The 22,960-nt window shown below is 41.5% G+C and overlaps 1 protein-coding gene across 1 annotated transcript in view; it reads right to left on the bottom strand.

Moving 5' to 3' along the window:
- ARPP21 (cAMP regulated phosphoprotein 21) overlaps positions 1–22,960 on the bottom strand; it is a 122,905-nt gene that overhangs the window by 2,241 nt on the left and 97,704 nt on the right. The window lies entirely within an intron of this gene.

Genomic DNA, 22,960 nt, shown 5'->3' with positions numbered 1-22,960 from the left:
CACGGTGAACATCCTGCAGCCCTGCAGGAGGGGAGAGGCCACCCTGAGGGACACGTGACGTCAGGATGCAATTTAAAGCCCTACGCAGACACAGGGTGCCACTGGCTGCCAGCTTCTTCCTCTGAGGCCACTCCCCATCGATTTCAAGGACACCAGCACTTGGCCATCACTGTCTTACCTGGCAGCTTTCCTTCAGGCCACATTTCTTATCTTCAGATTTGTGCCTCAGAGAGCATCCTCCCTTTCTCTTACCTTCCTTGCAATGCTCCGCTAGCATGATGTATACGGAGATGGCTTTATTTAATCAGGAACAGCACCTGAGTATACAGCATCTCCCTTTTGCAAGATTTCCTGTACAACTGGAGCAGGTATGACATGTGTCATATTCCATCCTACTCATTTCTTATTTGGCACAAGAGGAATTCAGAAGTACCTGCCCAGGGCTGAAATTTTGATGCTTCTGCTCCAGCCCCAAGTTGGTCTGAGTTCAAAGGCACCACAAAATGGCTGGCTTTCTGCGGGACAGCTCCTATAGGACTGACTGAGAAACGGGCAAAGCCCAGAAGTTCCATAGGGCAAATCTGCTAATGAAGCAGGAACGTGGATGGGAAACAATGTGGCATCAACACAACCCAGCCTTGCTGGATGAGAGTGAGCTTCCTGGAGGAGGGTAGTGGTTAGAGATGAGGAATTTTGCACAAAAAGGTGGAAAAGGACAAGATGATGTGGAAGGATCCTGTCCTTGAAAAATACAGCCAGTCACGGTCAGTATGGATCTGTGAATAACTCCTCCTCCAGTTGTATTCTGCCTTTAGTACTCATATTTTTAACGTGTAGCTATGCCGTGCACTATCAACTCTGTAGCAACGTTGTCAGAATAAGCATGTTTCAGGCAAAGAAGAACTATCAGGAGCAGCAATGCTGTGTTATTTTGATATGAAAAATGTGTCTCGCGTCTGCTCAATTTATATTCATGAATAAAGTATATGGCTTGATACGCTCAACGAATTGGAAATCATCACCTGAGTGTTTCTTCATTATGTAAGAAAAATAAAGTAACTTATGGCTCTGTTTCTGCCAGTCTATTGAGAACTGACAGTTCTCCTTTCAAACCCCTCCTGACGCTTGAGAATTGCAGGGGATCTCTGATCATTTTGGGGCATTAGGGCTGTCTTTTCCACAGACCTGAGATTAATGTCAGCCAAGCAAAATAATACAAACCAAAATTAATTCCACAAGTGATGAACTTGGCTGGAACACAGAGTCAAACATCTCCCAAATGCAGCAGATTATTATACATTCAAATTTGCTCTTTTCCTGCACGCAAACATGGAGTCAGCATATTTTTTAGTCGCAAAAATTACCAACATCAGAAATGCTGTAACTGAGTTTACATAAGGCTTATGAAGCAATAATAAACTGCAAGTCGCCTTCTGCTCCTTTAAACCAAGTATGGTGGAAGCCTCAAAAGACGATTCATTTCTTATCAGTGGCATTTGTCAAATCAAGCTGCAGATGCAGCAATGACCAATGGATTGATGGCGGACCAAAGACCAAGTGATGCTAAGCTGAGGAATGACACCAAACATTGGATCTGGGCTCTGAACCACGATACACAGACATGGTAGTGACTGGTGTTCCACAGACAGATACCACTGGGGTCAACATCAGAGCTGCCCTGCTGTCAGCTCTCAATGCAATTACATTACCATTATTTTAATCAGGCTGCTGTTGATAGTTGTCTCTTCACCTCAGCGTTGTGCACCATATTCACCAATAGGACTAACTTATTGCCCAGTCATGCCATGAGCTCATATTTATAATATATTATGAAAAGAGGGAGGTGCCACCCTCATGCTAAACACATAGGTGTCATCTCACAGGGTTGTTAGAATAACATGCACTTTCGCCCTGCCAAAATGTATTGACAAAATCCTTCTCTGTATCAGCAAACACTGTTAGTAGATCATAGAATCACAGAATGGCTTGTGTTGGAAGGGACCTCAAAGATCAACTAGTTCCAAGCCCCCTGCTGTGGAATGGGTTGCTAACCACTAGACAGACAGCTCAGGAGCCCATCCAGCCTGGCCTTGAATGCCTCCAGAGTTCTCTGGGCAGCCTGTGGCAGTGCTTTACCACCCTGAGTGAAGAATTTCTTCCTAAATCTGATCTAAGCCTCCCCTCTTTCAGTTTAAATCCATTCCCCCTTGTCCTATCACTATCTACCTGTGTAAAAAGTCAGTCCCCCTCCTGCTTGTAAGCTCCTTTCAAGTATTGGAAGACTGCAGTGAGGTCTCTCCTGAGCCTTCTCTTCTCCAAGCTAAACAATCCCAGCTCCCTCAACCTTTAATCACAGGAGAAATGCTCCAGATGATGGTATAACCACTATGCAGTTTAGGTGCAAGATGGCAGAAAGTGTTACAAAGGTTTGAGTGTCCTGACTATTTGCCTTTACAGGAAATTGTCACTTCTGTGGTCCAAAAGGAGCTATTGCAGTCTCTTAACCACAGCTCCCTTGAATAATGAATCACGCATGGGATGTTTAAGGTTACTGGTTGGCTTCTGTTCCTGCACAAAAGTGAGAGGTAAGAAAGAATATGGTGTTCTCAGAAGGCTCAGGAGGGAAAGCCGTGCACTCCTGGGCAGAGAAGGGCATTTTTGAGCTACACAGGTATCAGGAAACGGGTGAAAACAGGAAATGGTACCAGGCTTTCTGCAGTAAGTTTTCTTCATACTTGCTCTTTTGCTCGTTAGCTTTCATACTACATAAAGTGTAATCCTTAAAAGCCTCTTTACTGTCCCCTGAGAACACACATACGTGGGTTATTTTCTAATGGCAGTACACATCAGATGAACCATCCTATTACTGTGAGCTCCAGGGCCTCTTTACTGCAATTATATCATCCTGCTCTATGTTATCTCCGCTACAAAGGAGGATTTTTTAAATCAGGGCAAACATGAGAGACATTGTTAAACAACCAGAGGAACAAATCGTGCGCAGAATTTCAATGAATGCCTCAGAGGAAAAACGAGCCTTGGATTTCAGTCTAAATGGAAGAGGCCGACGTATCATCAAGGTAATGCTCTGAACCTTTATAGCCTGCATCACCATGCTGACAGTCAGCTAGCCAAGACCTCCCAGAGGGAGAAACACTACTTGAAACACCCACAAATGTTTTAATTTCTTAATGAGGCTACGGAGCTTAGAAGAGAAAATGCAGTGGTCTCGCACCCCTGCCAGTACCATCACCCAGAGCTGTAATTATAACAGGCTGGGTGCTCTGCTAGCCTCAGCACATGTCCTTCGTGAACAGCACATCCACTCCTTTCAGATTTGAAGCATACATTAGCAAGACAGCTTTATACTATGTGCATCAGCACTCCAGGTAAAGAGCAATCAGCACTTTGGATGATGAGAATTTTGCCTGGCACGACTCCCTGAACCACAAATCTTACTCTTCTCTCACCAATGGCCTCTAACAACGTCTTGCATCTAAACCCAACTGATGCAAGCACATAAATTTACAGCAGTTTTGGTGTGAAGTGATTTGAAAGCTCATCTGCTTCCTTCAGTTCTCCAAGAAGCCGAGCTGTGGTCACCAGCAAACCCAAGACAAAACCAAATGGTGTGTACTTCTGCAAAACACTGCAGCAACCTGGGCAAACTCCCGTGTGTGACATGGACTCCCATTCCTCCATCTTTTTCTTTAATCCCATACCAGCACCGCCACCAAGCTGACATCACATGCAAAGAACTCATACACATGAGGTGGCTACTGAATGAATATTTCTGGCCTACTTTAGGTTGCTCCCCACCACTGAAGCAATGGCTCTCCAAGTTTTGCAGGCTGAATCTGATCAATACCAATTTCCACAATGTTGCCAGGCTATAATTATCTTTAAATATTAAAATCAGGTGTGAGTGGGATGCAGTTTTTGCCCAACAGTCACAGAAACTTAAAGAAGAAAATCTGCCTTAATAAAACTACAATTCAGTCATGCCCACAGCAGCAAGTTTTGGCAACTCGCCTGTTTGCCAAATGCTCTCAGTTGGTCCATCCCAAAGTACATGCAAAGCTGGAAGAAAGCAAAACTGAAGCAAGCAGCTCAGCAAGAGCAAATGCTGTCTTAACACAAAGAACCCTTTGATTGTCCAACAGTCCCTAACTGCTACCTGTAAAATACAAGGAAAGAGAGAGGGAAGTGGGCTCTGCTCTGCCCTTACTTGAGTTCAGGCCAGTCGTCCAAGCCATGGGACATGCGTGCCAAAGTCCCTTCCCAGTACAACTGAAAGAAGGAATGTGATGCAACGCATTTCAGCCAGCTAGAACAAAACCCTATGGGCTATGTGCTTTTGTTGGTACCTCCTGCTGATATTCTTTGCCTCGCATCTGTATTGCAACCAGCTGTTCACCTCCCACACGAATACAAAATGACCACCTACAAAACCTCCCCAAACATTGCTGGCTCTAGCACACTGTGCTGAGCTGGATTTCAGCATTACCACCCCTAAGTGTCTGCAGTTCGGAAGTCTCCCACAGAAGGCACACTAATTAACATCTCCCTACTGGTGTGTCATTTTCTGCACCAGTCTGAGGATCTGAACTGCATCTTGTGCAGCTGGAATCAAAACCACTTTGTATACAGCTCTGTTGCTTCAGCTTGGATCTGAAATCTGAAAGACGTGCTGTAAGCCATATCTGCTGCAGTGGATCAATCCACTCCTACTGTGTCTGCTTTCTCTCTGCACTACACATAAAAATGTCTTCAGCTAGTAAGATAGTTGGGCTTTGTGCTCCCTTCGAAGACATCTCAGATAATTTATGGGTGTAAGCTGGATACCGTGTGAGCTGGAAGAACAAATACACAGTAGCTTAACACTAAAAATCTATTCCCTTCCCCTCAAAACATCAGATCGTGCAATTGTTTTGTTTTCATACATACACAAAGGAAAAACAAGAGCACCTCTGCCTGAAGTGAAGAGCCGGGGTTATAAAACAGCAGGATTTCGAATTTCCTTTCTCAGTACATAATTGCTGCCAGAATTGCAGCTCCCTGGTTCCTAAATTGGCCTTAGCTCTGCTAAGAGCACCTTCCTGCCTCCTGAACCCGATTAACAGAATCGTTGCTGGCAGGCCCACAGAAAAAGGATCGCATCCAGCTGCATTATAGAGCTCAGCAAGATGTATGCATCAGAGATAAAAGACAGTAAGACTTTATTATCATAATAGAAGGAAGAAAAGCATTGGTTAGAAGACAGCTTGTTCCCCTGCTTTTCATCTGGCTGGCAAAAGTCTCTGTTCCACAAAGTCAGCAGTGCAAAACACAGTATTAAAGCTCTTTCACTTTCAGAAGAAGAAGAAATAAAATGTGGAAGTTGGCTGCAATTTTGCATTATTTCAGAACGACCCATTTGTAGGATTTGCTTAAAACTGCTGATGAAAATACCCGTACACAAAAGAAAATCTGTTGTGCGTAACAACTCTGAAATCCCCCGTTGGGTAGTTATATCCAGCTGGTAGAGCAGGGCCTGTCTTATCTGCTGAACCTCCCATCCTTGTCTTCACCATTTATTCTTTCTCACAAAGCTATGTGAAATCTTGTTTTGCAACCTCAAAGGCTGGAAGAAACCCAAAGCACAGAGCATCTGAAGCATGGTTTCATGCACTGCTGCAGACACCACAAACAACACAGGAAACTTCCCAACTGCTAATAAAATGCAAGGATCAGAGGAATAACACATCCCATAGCTAAGCAACCCCAGTACAAACGATTTGAGATCAGGGCCTCACAAGTCTATTTTTAACTCTGCTTGTCCTACATAAACTGGAATGAGGTACATTTGTACCAGATCTGAGAGTGCTTTGTGCATAGCCTTTTCTTCCAGAATAGTAACAGTGTAAAACAAATGGCCCCATCTTGCTGGAAGAAGGCCTCCTGATATGGTGATCTAGATTATGCCACTGTGAAGTGATGAAAGTAATACCACATACCTGTGATACTTCGAGCTTCTTACATGTCAGCACCAAAGAAACATCCATTACATTTTCTTTTTCCCTTTCTCTAAGAAGCCAGGCTCTAACTGCTGGAGACAAGGAATAGCATCAACTTAAAAAAAACCTATTTATATGCGTGCTCCCTGTCTCATGGAGAATGGTTTCACAAGGCACGCCAAACTGTTACTTAGACCCTTCCATTCCACTATTCAAGCAGCTGTCTTTTGAGCACAGATGCAAAACCATGGATGCAATGGAAGAAGTTTTTATGAATGACTTAAGGATGCATACCTGCATCATCAGTAACCACCAGTTACTTTTCCACGCCTGAAAAGATTTGTTTTAAAACTCCGCAGGTAAAAAAGCCCAGACAAATAAGAGGTATGATTAAACACTGTCATTATATACCTAATGAAATCACAGACTGTAACATCTTCTGAGACTAAAATTTTAATTAAGGCAGGCTGGCATTTGGGCTTCTTTTCCTCCCCCGTGTTCCAGGGGAACAGCAGGTAAGGTCAAACGAAATGCTTATGTGATAAAATTGCGTGAGAGCACTCCTAGGAGACCTGGCATTATTAACAAGAACACGAAGAAGGGCACAGTTGAACAGTTCAAAGATAAATGATTGCGTTCAGTTTACTTTTCACTATCAGCTGGAGAACCCGAGAGCTGGTTTGTGACGAGAAATGTATATTAACAAGCATTAAAAGGAGCTAGAAAGGATACAAATACAGGAGACTCAAGGCTGGGGAAACAGTTTAAAATCTCGATCTATTCTTTCACTTCTCTACACAAAGGATTGCTAAATTACAGGGACAGCTGTAAGCACAACTTGCTAGTGCTAAGTGGCTTGATGCTGAAAATAAACCTGTTCTTGCTGAGAACCTAAAACCATGTTATTATGTGACTTACTTTATTCTCTTTTCATTTATCCTTCTATTTTACGTTTAAGGCCCTTTAGTTCCTGTTTTTCAGATTCTATTAGAAAAATGGTTCACTCTCCTTCCTGAAGATAAATCTGAAGATAAATGGATGGGCGCCTCTATCAGACACGGTATGCAACTCAAAGCTTCAGCGAGACTCGGAAAAGAAAGTTCTATTTTTAAGACAAAATCCTTTTTATCTCACTTCAGTAAAAATATAGAGGGAAGAGCCAGCTGCAAGCCAAAATAATTGCAATAGAGTAATGCAGGGCTCCATTACAGCAGCATAATTCTGGTGAAGCAGCTGATCCAGGATCTTGGCACTCAGTGCAGCTCAGAGCCTGACTTAAATGCATTAACCCAGACAAAGCATGTGCAGCTGTTTTGGTAATCTGAAGCTTCTGAATTTTACTGGAGAGAAAAAAAGAAGTCACTAAGCCAGCAAATGACACAGGTGAGAGTGAGAGAGAGGAAGAAAGTATTTTATACTGCTGAACTAAGTACTCAGTCACGTGAAAGGACAGCCTTTGGGAGATGGATTTGGAAAGGGCTTCCCTTTGGTTAGCATGATAAGCAATGGCAGATGTCCAAAGCCAGCCGGTGCCTGCAGCGTGGTTACTGCAGGGACCAGTAGAGCAGCACTCTGAGAGGGGTGAGGCCTCCTCATCCCAGAGCAGATAAGGCATGGAAAGCATGTGCTGAGGGCTACTGTGTGGTGTGGTGGAATCAGGGAGGTCCTGAAGAGCGCTGTGGAAAAGCCAAGTTCAGCTCTCCTGCTCTCGGCCCCTGCATGCCAACCCCACTGACATTAATTAACCCACTCATGGGCAGGCCAACAGATCACTGTGGAGTTTCTGGATTGCTCTTAAGAGCTCTGCTGTCTAAAGAACAAAGTACTCACAAATCTAGTCACAGCTCTAAACTGCGCTCACAGGTTGTTGCATGGGTGAAGTCTGCTGCACTTTCTCCTCAAAGGACTTTTCAGTAGCAAATATAGAACAAATATAGAGCACAGCAAATAGCTACTTACAGCTAATGCCAATGTAAAATTCCCTTCATATTAATAGCTAGATTCCTTTGGCACATGCCATGCTGAAGTTCTTGCTTCACATTGAAGGCATGAGGTGTAGAGGGAGGGATGCCCTTGCCAGCAATACATTACAGAGGGTCTTCCTGCAGAATGAGTACATAACATTGCAGTCTGGATTTGCTGCTTTCAGAGATAGTGTTTACATATTCTCACAGGAGAGCTGAACTTCCTCTGAAGCTAGGACTTACAGCAAAATGGAAGGAAAAGAAGCATACCATGAACTATACCAACACTGTATTTGGTATGAACTTACACTTGGTATGCATTCAAACTCTTACTGAAAAAACACTGGCACCAACTTAACTCTTGCTCTCTACGTACACATATGCATGCACACATATACAGGTATCGATGGAAACAAACAGATTGAACAGAGAGCTAAAAGCGTGTTGAATAGTAACCCATGTGCTGCAAGCCCTGTAGCTAACCAACTGCATTAGCAGTGTGATGCAGGGCATGTGGCAGCTCCAGACTGTGTGATACAGCCATTCAGCACAGGGCTGCCCAGGACAGTCTGTATGTATAATGAAAACGGTTGAGTAACATCCTTTCAGATAGTCCACTGGAGAGATTTGTCCTTATCTGATCGCAGCTGAATGGTTTCTTCACTCAAGTCAGGTGTCAATATGATCACTTTCTTTATGGTGTGGAACAGTCCTGGCCTTTCTAAGGACACCAGGCTCACAGCTGTATTTCCAGCTAAGACCATCTGCAGATATGACTGACAGTGTCCAAGATAGAGGAAGATAACAAATGTCTGAGTCACAGACATCAGCTGGGCTACTGGAATTGACTGAGCACAGCTGCTCTCCATGCTGGTGGTTTGAGCCTTGGAACACAGAGCATGCTTCAAGCAGCACAGCTCATGAGATGAGCAGTATGCTGTGTGATATGCCCGAAATGTATGCATTTCTGTGGTAGTATTCTGTTATACTAAGCAATTTCTGCCCATAGTCTAACAATTATTCACAATTGCCTATCCATTGCTTTTGTTAGCAAGTCTTTAAGAGCTGCATGTGAAGAGACTGCAGCAAGCCACCCAAGCAGTATGAGATACGACCCAACATACAAAATCAGCAGAAATAGATTTGAAAAAAAGTCTTATACATCCATGCAAGCTGTCAACACACAAATTCAGTCAATTTCAGAATGTTAATCCCTGCATTACATCAGTCTGATTTTCTGGACTGCCCCCAAATAAGTGAACTCTTGACTGCCCATTTCCTAATCAACAACATTGTATTAGTATTGGTGGAATATCTATAAACATAAGTCTGGCACTTCCACCATGCCAGCTATGCAAACTTCAAGGAATAGCTGCAGTCTCTGCACTGAAAACTGTTTGCTCTAGAACAGATGAGGCAGCTGGAGACTGCAATCTGTATGCCCAGTAGAACTGCACTAAGCTCTCCCAGAAAATGCACCAGAAAATCTCAGTGCACACACCTGCTTTAACAAGCACAAGTGCTCAGAGCTGCACTCAGGTACTGCTGATTCCCACTGCTTCTTCACATATGTTTAGTTTGATGCATCACACCACTTAGCGTGAGGAGCTGTTTGTTTACCTATACCATAAGGGCGCAGCAAGTTGTGGGCTGCATCCCCCAGACAGATGCAAACAGATGCAAGGATGATACTGAAGCCAGCACAACTTTGATGGAGCATATGTTCGCCCATATGGGTCCAACTGCAAAAATCACATCTCTTCTTAGTGCACACATGCAGAACATAATCCAAAAACTACCGAGGTTAGGTCGACTTTTAACTGACTTTGCACTGTACTGGGAACACTCACCTGCAACATGGTGATTACTCTGGCCCCTGTACAGCAGATCCCTTCAGCATTTGCTTAACTTCTAAACATGTGAGTGGATTTTTCTATTTCAGAGCTATGATTTACAGGCTGCTGGACTGAGGCCAGGGAACTCAGCTTTCTGATGGAGGAAATCTCCTATATGAGAAATACTGGGATTTGCAGTATATTATTCACAGTATATTACCAGCATCTTTTAAACAGCTTCTGAGAAACTTGACCAGACAGGTGAAATCAGTAGAAGGGAAAAGAAGCCCCACTGCAATAAATTCAGTTCTACAAAATAGCACTGGCTATGTACCAAGAGATACTAGCAAACTGTAAAATAAATAGCAGCCAGGGAAGAGTAAGGCACGTGTGGCACAAGCAGAGTGTTTCCAGACATCCTTACAAAGCAAGCAAACTCCTTTTAATTTACTAATAGATCTTAGTCCAATTTTCTTAGTTTTTTTGTTAATTCAGATAGGCAATAAGGGAATTGGGCTAGGGATTTTATGCTAATAATGCAATTGTTACCATTAAGATCTTCCATTTCCACTGTCTTTACCCCTTGTAGTAGACAAGAAGTACCTCTCTTGTAGACATAAGACGTGCACATGATCTTGATATCAATCTTTCTGCTAAAACTAGGCTGTATAACCTAAACCTTTGTCTTGAATGGAGATTTCAATTCCTGTGTTGGGTGGGCAGAACAAGATGAACAATATTAATAGAAAAAAAAAAAGACAGGAATGTACAGTGCATGAAAGCTCTCACTTTTTTTCTTTTCTATTTTTCCTTCTCTAAAAGGGGTTTTGAGACACTTGAAAGTGTGAGGATTAACAACTGGACGCACAAACTCATTGTTTATCCACATAAGAAATGAACAGATGTGACCCTATCAGCTGCAAGCTTTTCTGCAGAGAAGGAATCTTGGTCCAAGGGGAACAGGAGAGAGTGAAAAGGCAGAGGAAGGATGAAGGTGGCTTCAGAAGAGACTTTCTGGTTTCTGTACTCATTCCTGAGACTGACTATTGAGTTGGCCAAGAGGCTGACAGTGGTGCTTGGGAAACGGGTACACAGCTGCTGGAGCTGGTTTGGGGTTATCACTGTGCTGTAGATCTCACCAGGGAGATGCTGGCTCTCAGAAATCTTTGTGGCAGAGCTGCCACAAACACTGAGAAGTTATGTGCAAGGCAGGCTATCGTGATTGATGCTACATATTCAGAGCAATGGGAAATGCACAGACCAAACACATATGGAGTCTTCAGCTCAGGATAAAGACTGATAACAGCTGGGTGTGTGGTCGTGGTAGGCTTCTGAGATAGCAGCAAGGATTTTTTCCTTGCATATATGATAAATATTGATAACTTTTTTGCTTGCTTATGATATAGTACACTCCAAATGCATTACTTCTTTCTGTGTATTAGTTTTCCCATCTGTAGAATAAGGTATTGAAGGGAGACTTCTTCATGAGACATTCTTCAGTCCAGCAGTGCTGAAAAGTGCTATATGTGCCCTGGATAAAATCAATGGAAAAAAAAGCTGATCTTCAATATAATATATAATGCAAAGAGACCTCTAGGTACTGAAATTGTTAAGAACTGCATACAGAGCTTTGCAAAATTTCCAGTTGGCTGAAGAACCCTACTTTGAGCCAACAAAAAGATATTTTTTCAGTCCGCATCAATAAGGGCAGGGCTGAATTCCCAGTGCCTGAGGTCTGCCAGTACTGGCAGGAAGGCAAGGAAGAGGATACAATGAGACTCATCTGCTGGAGAACTGGTCTTAGAACACAGGTCTCAGCAAATCATCAGGGCCAGCAAACAGATGCAAATGTGCGCATTGAAATTAACGGGGAAGGGTTTTGAGAAGGCTTTCCAGTTGCTTGCCCAGAGGCAACTGCCAGCTCATGAAATTCAGCTGACAGGACAGCAAGAGATCTTCTGTTGGTATAGGAGGAAACTCAGTGCTTTTTCATAGAACAGTATGTATATGCCACCCTTTGCTGCTGTGCTCTTGTAAATTATCTAAATATATGGACAGAGGTACAGATGCATTCCCACACAATGACTGAAATTAACACAGCACCGTCATCCAAGTCTGCTTTAGGCTAAAATGGTTGTCTCCTGCTTATGTATGTCCTCTGGAAGGGGTAGCTGATTTTGTCTACTCCTGGTAGGGCTGCATGAAGTCAAACCACGAAGCAGAAATGTTTCTCCATGTAAGATTTATAACGCGCATTTCTTGAAGTGGTGGCTGATGTGCCCAGGCAATCTGCTGAAAATGTCTGTGTGGCAAAAATTTTTTGAAAAGAGAAAATGACAAGATCTGTAAACACATCTGCAGAATGTTCTTCAGTAACAAGCTAATCATTCTTGGTTGCAAACCTTGAGAATAAACACCAACTTCTGCAACTGGAAAAGGACAAATGTAAGTCAGACCTTCAGACTGCTCCTCATGACACGGTATTAAGTCTGCAGCTATGAACTTTCCTTACAATACCACCATTCTTCAATTCTAAGTAATTAGCACAGCTTCTTCAAACTAAAAAGCAGATGAGAACAATCTATACCTTGTAGCAAAAAGATCTGCAGGAAATAAAATAATTCACTAATAATAAAAACCCCTAATTTATACACCTTGTTTTCATGTTCTGAAATGAGCCACCACATCAATTAAGAGAAAAGCACTTTTTCCCCATCACAAGAGAAGGCTCCGCAAATTGGTTCATAAATATTCACTGGTACTTTAGGCACGGCCATAAAAAGGAGACGCTTTACTGCCTGTCCTGAAAATGGCATATTTAATGCCAGAACATCACCAAGAATAAAGAGCTAAGAAGAGGCTCTTGCTGCAGACAGCTTCCAAGGAGTGGCAAGGTCCTGCAACAGACTCAGATCATGCTGAGCTGATCTGCTGCTTTGGCAGGAGAAAGAAGTGACGGATGAGCTTGGGTCTGTCCAGACCTTACAGTGACAGGTGCACCCTTTTTCTTTTTCCTCTTTAAATCCAAACAATTGAATAGCTTGGTGGATATTCTGCATAGACAGTAAATAAAGTCCATGAAGCAAGAAAGCTTACTGCAGAGACCATATCTGGATCACTGTGTGGATGATCTACACCAGTAGACTGGCAGAAGAAATGCATACAAGCCACAAGCAAAGCTACCTCAGCCATGCAAACTGCATGGAAGAATGAAAATTAAAGGAAAAAAAGCACACAAATGCAAGCATTCTTAAAGCTAATTAATTATAATCAGATAATGGTTGTAACTATAATACATCCATTAAAGTGCTGTCTTCTTTACAGGGCAAAGCAAAGTTTCCATTCATATGTATGTATCTATCAAGGCTGCTCAAATCCATTTGATAAAATAAGTTATGATGCATTACAAATGAAAGTCTAGCATAGCATCACGACTGTGAAGTATGAAGATAACATATTGTGCTGGCAAGTGATAAAATTGCTCACAGTGACAGCTGTGATTTATTGAAGCAATTCAAATACACTTTGAACGTATATTAGCTTCGCCTCTGCCCACAAAGGGCTCATTTTAGCAGGGTAGGCCACACCAGTGATAAATTACATACCAGCAAGAACTGAAGGCAATTGGCAACATCAGATGCCCAAAGGCCCCGAATTACTCCGATAATGTGGTTTTCATGATAATGCCTCACATGCAACAGCATCTGAGCACCTAAAGAAACATATCAAAGCTGTGTTTTTGTTGGCTTTCTGGAAGATAACATTGGTGAGAGCGGCTGGGACTTCCCAGCTAAGGCTGACATGCAAAGCATTCATAAATTGGCTCTGGAAAACATTTGGCGCAGAAGGTTGCAGTTTAGCTGCTATCTTTTATGCAGAAGCTTGAAAATAGTGCCTCCTGCTACCAGGCTGTAGGCAGTGGAACAACCACAGGCTTGAGGCCTATGGGCTGCAGCTCCCATACAACCCAGCTGCTGCAAGGCTCTAGACGAGACTCCTACAGCAAGGTCTTACTGCTGTAAAAGCATCAAAAATATTTTACTGTAAGATATTCTGGGCTGAATTCCACTTTACAATGCACCAGCACAGGCCACACTGAGAATGACTTCACAGTCAACCTGGGCTTCAGGAGTTGCTTTTCTAAAGAGACTGTGTCTCAAGATGGAGACCCACACAGCAACCTGTACAGTCCTCCCATTCTGACACACTAGGAAGCAGGCCTCCGTCTCTGTACAGCTCCTAATTTAACAGCAGCAAGTGAAATTAATGACTCGGTCAAAGCAATTACATCTTGCTGTGGTTCAAAAGAAGTTTATCAGCAATTATACAGTAATCAGCTCTTCTCCAAACATAAAGCACGTTTAACAAAGAGTTTGCTCCTGGTGGGCATTTTTTAACTTCTGTTTAATCCAAAACACTCCCTAGAGAAATGATAATCAATATTCATTTCTGTAATACCTACTACTTACAACCTGAGGACCTCAGACATACTGCATATTTCTAGAATGAGCCCATGCAACTTCTTAGAGCAATCTGGCCATTTCTTGCATTTATGCCAGTAAACATCTGAGAAAATTGAGTTTCTGCAGTTAGGCTCCATAGGAAAAAACCACCAGTGACACTTGTTACTGAAATGGTACAAAATGTCTACGTACAAATTGATGCCTAAAAAGTAAGCAGGGTAAACACATTCCCTAGATATGGGGAACTGGAGAAGATGCAGAAGTGTTGAAACTTAGCAGTTGTTTTCCTAATTTTCCTGCATTGTATACAGAAGAAAGAGCTGGAAACCTTTTTGAACCTGCTCTCTTTTTCTCTGTTTACTTTTAACTGATCCAACAGTTAGAGGAAGGAACATTTCTTCCTTGGACTGAAATTCTTGGTAGCATAGAACAGTGTACACTATTGCCTTCAATAGCTTCAAGAGCTCTGAAGCATCAGTATTCTTCAGAAACACTTGTAGGAATTGAATTGTTTGTAAGGTAACTGTTATTCTTAATAGGTTTTTTCACTGCTAGTTACCAGAAATATGGATTCAACATTATTTTAAGCTCAACACACTGTAAAAGAATTACTTTAGTACCGTGTGATTATGATTTTTACATCACTTTATATAAGTACAAGGCAGAAAATAAAATTTAAGCAAGGAAGAAGGACAGGAACATCCTTGTTTCTTCAGTAACATCAGCTTAAATATAGAAATCTGTAAAAAGGAAGTCTTTCATCCCCTTCCTTTTTTCCCCCCTATACACTCTAGGTGTAAATTTGCTAAACTAAAGGAACCTTTTTGTAACATTCCTTACCAACAGGCCAGAAATACTCTGCCACCTTTTTATCTCTGAGCAGGGGAAGAATTCTCCCCTCTTTACTGCAAATTGAGCAGGAAGAAGCAGTATTTATCACAGTCCAGAGTTGGTTGGCAATTACAAAAGCAAGAACACCCTTCCCTATCCCACCACTCACATGTGCTTGCTGTTCTGTAGCAATGAAATAACTCTTGTAGCACTCCAGTAACCTGGGTAGTAAAAGTGAGTGGAGTATGCTTGGTTTTATTCTTCCCACACCCTCAAACAAGGATGGGCTATGATTTCATGACTGTTTGCAAGGAAAAGGGTAAACAAAGAACACAATCTGCTTCTCACACTCTACCTGTTTTTTTTCTGTACTGCTCAGAAACTTGGTAGAGCACTGATTTCCTCTCCTCTCTTCTTTGCTTTTAAAACCAAGCATTCAGTCGTACCCACCCACAGCTTTACTTTAGGCCTTTATCAATTATAGCAATGCAAACAGCAAGTTATTGTGAAAACTGGAAATTCTCCATTTCTGTCAGGCCTTCTAGTTTTCTTCAAAGAAAACAGCAGCACGTTTCCCAGGCCTTAGACAGTAGCTCTGGAAAGCTATCATAAATGGTAAATACAGTACCATGTAAAAGACGTAAGTATTTTACCACCTGCTTTTACAGCCTAGTAATTGTAGTATGCCTTTTTGCTGCATTGCCCTTCAAATGAAAGCAAAATTCCCTCAGATTACATTCAATTTTTCTGTTTCTGTTATGTCAATGTAACCATCTTTTGTAACAAGTGAACAAAAGCTTTACCACCTTTGTGCGATCAATGTTATTGCTCAAGCAAAGATAACTGGTATCTCTTTGTTAAGGCTCTGTTTTCATGTACTGTCAGATTACGAATACAATTCTAACTCAGCAGATAACAACCGGCTTTTCAGACTAAGGGTGAAGTGGCCTAGGTGGAAATACTAAATACCTTACACACTCTTGGACATAAAGCACTGTTCTTCCCCAGGATCTGCACACAATTATGATATCAGACTGTACAGGATGGTCTGTGCAGATACACCCATCCAAAATGTCAGCTCATGACAGCAGAAAGTTAAGGTTTGATGTAAGCAGTAATCCTCTTATGTCAGAACCACAGTGAAATCACAGGAGTTTCCTTACGAAAGGACCTTCTGTGCTTGCAGAACAGCAGGCAGATTTACTCCTAAAGGCAGGTTAAAAAATACATCTGGAGCCAAGCATACAGACATCTGTACAAAGATGTGCAGTTCTCAAAATGAAAGTCAATCACTGCGAAGTGTGAGAAATTTGTCATTGCTTGGCTAGAACTTCATTGCCTTAAGGGGTCACAATCCCAGCACTTTAAAACTGAAAACAGTTCAGTTTTGTGTCCACATGGCCTCAGAGAGCACCAGGGTGCTGTGGTTAAGTATGCAGAAATCAGGGAATGGCAGTGCAAAAGTAGCCCCTAAAACCTTAATTCCAGCAACTTACGCATACATGAATAAGATGCAGTATTTAATTGTATAATAATGATGTATATTGCAACAGGGTTTGCCCTGTAAATTGCTAATGTGACTGCCATAAGAATTTCTCATCTTCCTATTTCCTATGTTATGAAGCACAGAAGGACTTTAAAATGGATTTGAGCATGACAGCTTGCAAAGACATGACCTTGACCCTCTCACAGTGCTAGATGTTCTCATGTACACACATTGCTAGCAATTTTCTTCAGATGTACCCACTGTAAGCCATGAGGAAAATCCCATGAGGAATATGCTAAGTAGCCAAAGTCTGAATTTCAAAACCAAGATTCAATTAAATCTGCATCTGCTTTTGCTAGGGCACTCAAAAGGGTAGTCTCACTGGGAACTATCCTGTCAAACGTTAACCTCCTACCCTGGGGTATGCTGGTGTTCCAAGCTGCAAATTTTCTTTCCTCTTTTAATTCTACAAGGAATAACATATCTGCCCACACGTACTCCTCGTACTCAGAAGTCACGCATGTGGGTCTTTTGTTAATCTTAGAAGTATGTTCTCTGGAAAGCAATAGGTTGACACAAACCTCACCACAAAACAAATGGACAAAAAAAGCTCTACATAAACATTATCTCGCTGTCACGGTGCATGGATGTTGAAGATTTTAAGAACTTTGGTGCTGATCATTTGGGATCACAACATAGAAAACTCAAATCCATAATGTGAAGAACTTTTTAAGTCCCTCACATTCATGCAACAAGGGACAACTCCCTGAGCCTAGAGAATTCTTCCCGAGGATGCTAGAGGCTCACAGGCTGTGCTTCTAGTACAATAGACACAGTGCGCTTATCAGATGCAAGTGTTAAGAGAAACTCAGTTTCAGAAGGAACAGATTCAGTGTCTTTGTAGTCCTGCTCCTCTTTGAACACTAGAAAGTAACAGATAATACTTGGATAGCCACCTGTTAAGCAAAGGTAAAATATTAGTGGATAAGAATCCCCAGAAAATGCTTACTATCTTTGCGGTGCAGCAAGATCAAGGCAGTTCCCTAAGCATCTCACAGGTGTTCTTGACTCATTTCATCCCAGAGGTCCTACCTTCCCTGCCAGCAATTTGCTTGGACCTTGGAATGGATAATACGGATAGCCTGTAGTCCTCCTTTCACTTGCATGTATTAAAATAAAAATCTTAAACCCAAACTGCAGAACATGAAGATAAATCAGGTATTCTTCCATTTATTAAAACCGAGTATGCAATTAACCACCTGCTCAGCAGGATCCTCCAGCATCCTTTCTATTCCAACAACAGCACAGTGTGACAGGTCTGTCAGCATCACAATACATATGAAAAGCAAGCTAGTTTACATTTCTAATGATAAAAACTTAGTAAGATTTTCAAATTACTACAGTATATTATAAAAAATGGGTAATCGCTTCTTTCTTTTCAGAATCCATCCAGACCCCACGATTTTGAAAACACTACCAGAAAAGTTAATGCTGCTGTAAAACAGTAAAATGGATATCCAACACAAGTCTCTGACATTCAATTTTGTGCTTGGTGAGTTCAGCATTATTACAGCAATTGCAGTAACTACCATTGTATTTAAGCATGGTTGTACCAGCTCATTTTTTGTGCCCTTGCCCTCACCTCAGATCCCTTTTTGGCACTCAATAGCTACACCTGGTGTATTAAAACTTCAGTAATCCTACAAGAAATATACAATTCAGCATTTCTTTTCAAAGCCCACATTGGTATCACTCAGCATAGAACCCTGCTGGGACTGCTCCACAGCACACCACTGCTTGGCTCACTTTTCCCTCTCATTTTAACTTATTGGATGTACTGAGTCTGTTTATTTACAGAAGAAAACTCAGAAAAAGAGCTCTTGCTGATTAATTACGGCCTCCTCAGAGACCGCATTTTGCTGGTCAATCAAAAGCAGCTCTCTAAGGTAAATCGTACTTTCATATGTCCATGCCTGTTGCTCCAATAGGTCGTATCACTCCATATTTACACAGTGGGCCATGCTGTAGCACAAATAAGCTATCTAGTGCTTTTCAACCACCACTGTAAACTTATGTTAATCAGGACTGAGTAGAAAGAGCAGAAATCAAACTAATTTTTCCCTCCTCGTTTTTCTAATTGGTGAGAAAACTTGCATTGTTTTTCTCTTTTTTTTTAAAAAACACTTGGACATAATGGATGAAAGTGCCATATGCAGAACAAAGATGGGCAACCTTAGTGTTGTCCCAGCACTACTGAGGACTGCAATGTTGGGATGTCTGTCACTACTACTTTGGTATCAATGAATACTGCACCAATATGTTGAGACATGCTTTCTGGAAGAGCTTCACATTCTTCTCCATATTTTTTTTTTTCACATCCTTTACCTCTAATTATCAGAGCACCCTTGACAAAGCTCAGTGACAAACTGAAGACCCACAGCATGCACTCTTAATTGACACTTACACTGACTGACTTCCACTGAGTTGGTAGAAGAGCCTCAGGGTGAAGTGAGGTTAGTAGCATTGCTTTGGAATATATAAAGCATGTATGGGAGCTGCAAGGCACAGTGGTGCGATTTGTAAAATTACATCTTCAGTCTGCTCAGCAACTCTGAGCAGCTCATCAGAATGGAGCATCATTTATATGGAACCATGCCCTGGGTCAAGAGCAGATTATTTCAAAGCTATTAGGACATGCATGCGCCTTGGACATCACTTTCTCTCTCCATAACACAAGTCCTACCATGCTATGTTCTACATGAGCTACAGTTGAGAGAACACATTAGTGTTTCTCTGCACCAGCTCTGCAATACCAATACATAGTTCATCATCTCGTGATAACTTGGGCATAGAAGATGCTCTGCAAAAATCCCACCCCTCTCTTTTACACACAAATCGCTGTCAAATTCATAATTTTCTAGAACAAAGAACAGCAGAAAATCTAATTCAGATTTCTAATTCCTTTATTACATGACATAATTATATTTCACCAGATTACTTTAGCCTCAGAACGTTGCTGCATTTATAATTCTTTGTTGCCCAGCTCAAGGTTAAGTGAAGAAACAGCCTCAGCTGAGATTCTGCTTAAACCCTTATTTTTCACAATGTGATACAAAAGATTAATTGCTTTATATTCTTCAGTGAAGATGAAATTAAAATTGCTGTTTGATATGAACTATTAACGCAGCAATCATTTTGAAGGAGCACACTGTTTCTTAAAATTAATACATTTCCCCTCCTTTGCTTAATCCATAAAGTGGTTAATTTTTGGAGGTTCCTTGGAAGGACCTGTAAAATCCAGACTTCAGCACTCCTACAGACTCACTATCTGATGAAAGGGAGCTCTCAACAACGAGCAAAATGGCAATCCAACAATACTGAGCAGACACATTCTGTTTCTATCATTTTTGTGAGCACAGAACACAGGCTCTTGTTCACTGCTGGCAAAAATGCACAGCTCATGGTGGCGACTGTGTTGAAAAATAGTGTTTCGTAGCCAAGAATCTGCTATATCAAACAGTTCTGCTATGCTCTTTGGAAGCTTCCATGGAAATAAATAGAAGGCATTATTTCTGGAATGACCTGTGTATATAGTCTAAACGTGCTCTTGCTTAGAAATGGTACCTTTTTTAAAGTAACTTCTCTGGGCTAAGATGAAGGACAGAAGGACTTAATTCTAACATAATTTGTTTTGCCCAAGTCATATAAAACTGTGTGGGACTACTTCTGTTTGCATGGGAAGTCCACTCACTTATTATGTTACAGCTATTGGTCCTTTGTATAGGCAAATCCAAACAACACAGAGATTAAATATGATGTGAAATTCAAACAGTTGTAAAAACATGAATTGCTTTGTACAGTGCTATTAATGACAGCACATGTAATCCTACACATATGATCCCAAAAGCTACTTACCATTTTCATTATTTGGTGGAAAGCCTAGGTGTTCAACACTTCACAGACAGTGAATAGGCAGTGAATGAATGAACAGCTGTGACTGTAAAAGCATTTTCTTTCTTTCTCTGATTTATCTGAGAAAATGAACATTTTTAGAGACAGCCGACTGACTGGAATTGGAAGGCCAATACACCTACCACAGTACTCCTTTAGTCCTGGATGCACGTTCTTTGCTGCATCTCAAGGGTGAAAAAAAAAACTCTTCACATTTATATACAGGGTTCTTAGCACAGAGGGCTCTCAAGGCTAGCTGCAGCTCCTAGGCACTGCTGAAGTACAATAATCATTACTGCACAGATTGGCCTCTCCCTTTCCTTAAGCACTGGTGTGATGGTAGACAAAAGACTGTCTTTAACCAAGACACTGAGACCTTGGGCACTGCACTGAAAATTAAAATCAAATTGCAAACAACCCCAGAGAACCCTTCTGTGTTAAAATACTTATAATCTTAACTCCTTACTGACAAGCTGGGATTAAAGTTCATTTAATTTCCCCATTATCCAGATAAGGTTGGCTTAGGAATTCAAATCTTCACACTGTAGAAGTATTTAGATTAAAACGGACATTTTTGTAAGAATGATTTTTTGTTCAACACACTGAGTAATGTACTTGTCTCTCTATCCTGAAAATAAGATTCCTGATGAGGATATAGTCATCTCTCACCAACAGCTCATAAACAAAAACAGGAAAAGCAGGTCTAAGCAGCATTGATCAGTCCCCACTTAGCATAATAGGCCATGTTAGTCCTGGAGTGAATTTACATAAAATGACTGGCATTCATAGCTAGGTCTCAAGACTGGCAGCAAAGGCTGAGCAAAGAATAGCCACTTTGCCTTCTCAATCTATATCCCATTAGCCATGAGGGAGTCTTCACCACAGTCTGCAGCAAGAAAACATGAGTTTATCCTTTTCGTTCGTAATGATAAATGCCAGAGATACCCACTGAAAGTGAAACCTCAGCAGGGACCATGTATCACTAGTAATAACAGAAATAATCAAGCTGTTGTTAGAACCAGACACTCAGACAGCAAATTCAATTTTTTTATTCTGTGCCCAATAACAATGACAGCTCCTAGGCCTCATGCATTACAATTAGCTCCCGCTGCAGGAATGCTCCCTGCTCTGGTGCATAATGAGCACACTGCAAAGACAAGCAGGACCTGGGGAAGAGGTGAAGAAGTGTTGAGAGAGGCACCACACGTCCTTGCCTGTCACTAAGGAAACCAGCTCCTGTTTGGGGATGCTCTGAAGAGTTTGACTCATTCACACTCCCACAGTTATAAGCCTCACTTCCCATCACTGGCAATTAAGACAATTTTTTAACAACACATACAATCTATGTGGTGGTAAATCAAAAAAGACTGAACAAAATCTAGGTAAAGTCACTGGTAGCTTTTCACACATCAGGAGGGCTGGACACCAAAACTGCTTCAGTCCATGGGATATCACTCTTTAATTCCTCTGCTCTACCACTGAAGACACTGTGGCCTTTCTTTCAGACAGCTCACACTTGCAGACATTTCTTTTGAGCCCCACAGTCTACAGATCTACTGTAAACAGCACGCCTGAAGCAGCACTGGAGATGTCCTCCACCTTCCAGATGAGCAGTTCTGACAGTGGTGGTGTTCCACTCATTTTAGCAATGGCAAGAGGAATGGGCAAAAGAAAAAGAAAATTAAGAAAATACGTAATCCTTCTTTCCTCTAATGGGTTACAAACCTTTCAATTATTCAGAGCTGGAAAATTTCATCGCAAGAAGTGGAAGCACTGTCCATACAACACAGACTTAGCAGTAGAGATGATGTATGACTTTCTGGCAAAGAAAGACAGAAATACAAAGATTCTTTGTATACATTTTTGAATACCTCAGAGCTTTCCCTACATCTCAGCATGGCCTCTGTGATTTCTTGCAAGGGATAATGTAATGTCCTACTCACTGCACAATGCTGCTGGAAATCTTTTCTATCTCTGCTTACTCCTGCTTATTAACAAGTATGATGTTAATACAAAGTTATTTAGTAATGTATATATAAACATTAGTCTGAAACTCTAGGAATACTATCAGAAATGACTTAGAATTTTTCTAGTTCTAAATAAGATGAACAAAACTTGAGAAAATTTGAAAGAAAAAAAAAAAACAAAATGCCTGTCTTAAGATACAAATTTCAGCCTACCAGGGTTCTTTTCCCTCAATATTTCCCGTCTATTGGCGCGAATGCAGAACACACGAGGCATGTGAAAAGGGGTAAAGCTGTTCAACAGAAGTTATAATGCCTTTTAATTCTCAAGATCCAGAAAGCTGAGGGAGTGTAGTGGTATTAATAATGCTACTAATTGAATCTCAGCTATTCTGTAAAACTAGATGTTTGTTGGTTATTGGTGCAGCATTACTGCTTAGTGTCTGAAGGACAACTTACACTTTGTGCTTCTA

The sequence above is a fragment of the Coturnix japonica genome, chromosome 2 (assembly GCF_001577835.2).
Source record: "Coturnix japonica isolate 7356 chromosome 2, Coturnix japonica 2.1, whole genome shotgun sequence".
In the NCBI taxonomy this organism is placed as follows: Eukaryota; Metazoa; Chordata; class Aves; order Galliformes; family Phasianidae; genus Coturnix; species Coturnix japonica.
This window is presented reverse-complemented; position numbering and strand designations above follow the sequence as displayed.